Genomic DNA, 5,343 nt, shown 5'->3' on the forward strand with positions numbered 1-5,343 from the left:
TTATTTCTCTGGGTTCTAATAGCTGTTGAAATGGCTACACAGAACTCACATACAAAATTCATGATTACAGTTTGTGTTGAAGAAGCTAAAAATTTGCAAGGCCAGTGAGAGATGCTCAGGGTCGGGTTGTTCTATGAAGACATGTCACAAAGTTCTTCCAAATCTGCTAATAAATGCCAGAAGAGACATACCATTCTGTTGTAAGCCCCAACCAGATGTCTTTCAGATTTTGCAGGGTCAGCAAACCCAGCTCCCTTCATTAAGTGCCCAGAGACACCCTACTCCAGTGAGCCTCAGCCCAAGGACCTCAGCTCTACCTCTGTCAGTCAGCAAGCCCAAGGTCCTCCATTAAGTGCCCAGAGGAACCTTATTCTGCAAGCCAGGATGCGGCACAAAAGCACTCATTTTACTTGTCCTGGGGTGGGGAAGTCCATCGCTCTGCTCCGTGCTCTGACTCCCGGATCTGCTGCTGCTCCTCCGCTGTTACATCTGGCTTCTGGATCCAAGAGGTTCCACTGCACAAGGATCATGACTCTAGAGGACACTCGCTGCTTCTGCTGATAATGAGATCTCTCTTCCTTCGTTTCAAAGGGCTCATTTTATACACAGCAGCAGGGAATTCAAGGGAATCCTATTCACAATTACACAGGCGAATCCTATCGGTATCTTTCCCCACCTTCTTACCAGACCCATGTAGGAAAAGGTCACCTGGCAGGAGTTAAAGACGTTGGCTAGAAGAATAATAAATAACTCACTGCCCCTGCAGTTATGAATAAATGTGGTAAATAGCCACTCTATTTGGCAGTATAGACTATATGATAGAACTGAAGCAGTTTTATTGTTAAAACAAATATAACACTTTAGAGATGTAATATAAACCTTTTTATAGTATAATGTTGCTGTACTTGTGAAGATATTTTCATCCAATATTTCTCATTTTAAACTTCTCCAATTTTTGAGAAGATGTCCCCTGGAATGAGAAATCTCCTGCTGCTTGTCAGTGCAGCCTGGCCATTGTTGAAATAATTCAAGATGAACAAGTCATGTGTTTTAACAATTATGGAATTTAAAACAATTTTTCCCTGTTTTGTATTATTCTCAATGTAACATTGTTACCAAAATCTAGTCATGGTTCATTTCGATGTCAGTATATTCTGAGGGGAAAGGTGTATAGGGACATATGTGAGTGCCTCCGTTTTTCTTTCTTTTTTTTTCCTGTTCCTTTTTTTAAAAAACATTTTATTAGGGGCTCATACAACTCTTATCACAATCCATACATATACATACATCAATTGTATAAAGCACATCTGTACATTCTTTGCCCTAATCATTTTCAAAGCATTTGCTCTCCACTTAAGCCCTTTGCATCAGGTCCTCTATTTTTTCCCCTCCCTCCCCTCTGCCCCCTCCCTCAAGAGCCCTTGATAATGTATAGATTGTTATTTTGTCATAGCTTGTCCTATCCGGAGTCTCCCTTCCCCCACTTCTCTGCCGTCCGTCTCCCAGGGAGGAGGTCACATGTGGATCCTTCTGAGAGACACATCAATGGAGTCTCTGTGGAGGCCCTCAACTCAGAACGAGGCCTTGCGCTTCTTTCCAAACAGCCCGAACACATTCACAAGTGAAAATACAGATGACCTGCTCTGGCTGCAGGGATGCTGGTGCACTGCCCACGGACTGGTGCTTGACAATAAGAAGGTATTCTTGGGGGGACCTTCGTGTAGTCCCATGTCAGCAGCACAGGCCGGAGGCCCACAGGCCAGACTTGATAGTGATGCTTGGATTCACATTGTTGGTCCTAGCAGTGTTCTTCACTTTGTTGTTCCAAACAAATTTTAAAAGTAGGATGGATACCCACATTTTTAAAAAGCATGTGATTTCACAAATTATGTATTTCTGGCTTCTCTTGACCAACTTGAATGTCTGCAACCCTGAGGTCATGTAGTTACATGAAAATATTTTCCTTCAGTTAAAGTGTTGAAAACGTCCGGGTTGGGTGTGCTCTTTGTCTTTTGTAGCTGTCTGAACAAAAATGCCAAAAATCAGTTCCTGTTTCTCATCTTACGCTTTGTCCGTTTACCTCCGTTTCCTTGCCTGCATTGTCCCCGTGGGTATTTTTTGTTTGTAACCCCTGCTTTATTTCAGACTCAAGCATTGGAACAATGGGTGTGTTTCCAGGAAAAGAATAAAATGACTTTGAATGAAATTGTTGTTAGCTACCATCCAGTTGGCCCTGACTCATGATGACGCTGTGCCCAATGAAGAAAATTGCTGCCAAGTCATGTCCCACCTCCATCACAAATTGTAAATTGCACCGCTGCGACACACAGCATCTTTGTTGACTGATTTCAGAGGTAGATCCATAGACCCTTGTTCCACCAGAATGGAATAGCGACTATCGACTGAAAGAGATAATAACTCAATATTTGATCAAAAGGGTTTTTTTGGGGGGTCACAAGATTTACTTACCACCACCACATTTTTGTTTGATGTACCTGATATTCAACAGTATTCTAGACAGCTTGTAATCCTTGCAGATGCAAAGATGAACTGAATGGGTTTCTGGATTTATTTTGATCAGATTTACAAAGGCATGGCCCTTAGTGATGTGATTTAGCATTTGAATGTTGATAGCCTATGTAAATCTAAGACATAAACTCTCTGAAGGTCATTTTCCCCCCTCATTTGTAAAATGGTAGTACTTCTTGTCTAATCTATTTGTACCAAGGATTAAAAAAAAACATATGTATATGAAGGTTCACACATTATAGACACAAAAAACTGCTATTTCCATTGCCATGATTATTTTTAAATTTTTATTTTATTTATTTATTTTTCCCATGATTATCATTGTTCAGATAGATCATCTTTGAAAAACAGGTAATGGATCTTTATGGGGCGGGATTACACTGTATACACTTACATCACATCACCTTCTTTCATAGTCTAGGCCTGGTGGTGTAGTGGGTTATGCGTTTGGCTGCTAACCACAAGGGAAGACATCGAACCCACCAGCTGCTCCTTGGGAGAAAGAGGAGCTTGCTTACTCCAGTGAAGGTCGACACCCTAGAAAACTGTAAAGAGCAGGTTACTTTGTCTGAAAAAGGTGCTATGAGTTAAAAATCAATTCCATTTCAGTGATTTTTAAAAAAATGTATATTAAAAAGAGCAAGTATATTCATACAGAAAAATATGTGGTCAAGTACAGTTTCATGGGGAGCTGATGTAAGAGAGAGAGCTCTAAGAGGGGAGCACCCACCTGGATGGCAAAGATCAAGGTGAGGGCATATTTAACCATGAGATCCTTACACGTATGAGCATGCTGGTTTCCCTCTCACAAAACCCAATTTGCTGAAAGCGCTCAATGAAAGCTTATTGAATGCAAAGGATTGAAAGCACAACCAGGAAGTAAAGGTTAGAGGAAAAAAGGGAATTTGAGATTCCAGAGTAAGAAGTGTCTTTGTTTTTTTCCCCCCTTTCCATTTTGCTTAATAATGACCTTGAGTATCTTTTAGAAAGGTTAGCTAAAAGCTTATTATGGGAAATATTAAATTCTCCTAAAATTGGTGACTGAAGTCCAAGGCAGTCCTTTACAGATTTGTTTCTTCCTCTCACTGGTTTATAAAATAGACAGTGATAGATGGAGACACTGAGTTACTGTGAAGGCTCTAGGCTTACGATCGTCACATGGACTAATCAGCAATTGCTATGAATAGCTATGGCTGTTATTATTTCCCGTGACCACCCTCTGCTCTGCTTTCCCATGATGTTCTGGTGTGCTGAGATGCCTCAATTGCACTGGCTCTCGGTGAGTACGTTTAGGAGTCACTTTTAGGAGAACGCTACAAAATGTTTACTGTGAAAGGTGAGTATTGGAAATAAGGCTTAATGAAATTATGTATTTTAAGTCAGAATCAACTCTACAGCCCCCTCGCTCGAGCTGAATTACATTCCCTCTCTCAAGTCAGACGTATCATCGACGACTTGCTTAGGTTACACCGAGGCCATTCATTCACCCAGATGCGAAGGCTGAGAAATGAGGTTCTACCTCAAGGTCCTCCCACTGTTTTAGGTACAATCATGATATCACATGAAGAAAGAACTTAGACTTTGAGGATGCTTCACTTCGGTGTCTTTTCTGCATCTGCTACTATTAATGAATCTTTCCTTTTAACTAATACATCTATTGCTTCTTTTTCCTTCTAGAAAACAAACTTCTAAAGGAAGAGCCCCTAATTGACTTTCCTTGAATTTTTGGACATTCAACAAATGCATAATGATGAGTGGACATGACCTTATCCCTGCCAAATGTTTTCCCCATGAACCTATTTCACCTTCCCAATGATATTGGGAGGCAAATATGATTACCTCATTTACAGATGGAGAGAGTTAACTTCAGACAGAATAAAGAACTAACCACTAATCTATATAAAGGAGGTGATGATATTTGGATTGGTCAAGAATTTAGGGCAGGCTGCTATTTTGTGTATGGATTACAATGACTATCATGTGGGAATCCGGTGTTCTTCAGTTTTAGAGTGAAATGTCTGGAGCGATTCCCAGAATTTCAGCAAAGAATGAAAACGCTCAATAATTTGCCTTTGCCTGAAGCCTATGCATTTAAATGTGTGGGGGTTGGGGCCTATGGTCAGAGTAGATGCAATGAATGGGGAGATAGGAAGCAATTGGCAACAGGCAGATCATGATTTACCAGTTCATTTATCAACTTATCAACATTTATCAATTCATCTTAAAAAAAAAGGCAAGGCTTCAAGGACGTGCTCACTATGAAAGAGCTGAGGCTTTTTTTTGTGTGTTTCTTTTTTTAACATGGTAATTTATTATTTTTTCTTTCATCTTGTCATGTAGCAGGAATATTTGTGGTACATTTGCCATCAATGGTGCGTGATATTTTTCAAATGTCTGCATTGCCCGGCATTTAATCACCTGCAAACGGCCTTTTTGCCACGGTGGCGTCCAGCATTATGAGCTACATTCTGGCTTACTCTAGAATGCTTTACAGTTTATCACTAAGGACGTTGGGTCCCCTCCTCCGCCCCCCCCAGCCCCCACGCTATGAAGTACTGGTTACACTGTGCTGCTCAAGGACAGCAGTTCGAGACCACAAACCCCTCAGTGGGGGGAAATTCTGGACTTTCTATTGCGGTAAACAGTTACAATCTCAGAAACCCACAGGGGGGGAGTTAGGGGGTGGGGAGAGAGTAACTCTAAGGCAGCTTCACCCCAATAGGAATGAGTTTTTTTTAATTGCTAATGATTATTTTATTTCGCAGAAATGGCCTTAGGGGGCCTCACCCACAGTCTTATTTTAAAATGCTGACT

The sequence above is a fragment of the Tenrec ecaudatus genome, chromosome 5 (assembly GCF_050624435.1).
Source record: "Tenrec ecaudatus isolate mTenEca1 chromosome 5, mTenEca1.hap1, whole genome shotgun sequence".
Lineage (NCBI taxonomy): Eukaryota > Metazoa > Chordata > Mammalia > Afrosoricida > Tenrecidae > Tenrec > Tenrec ecaudatus.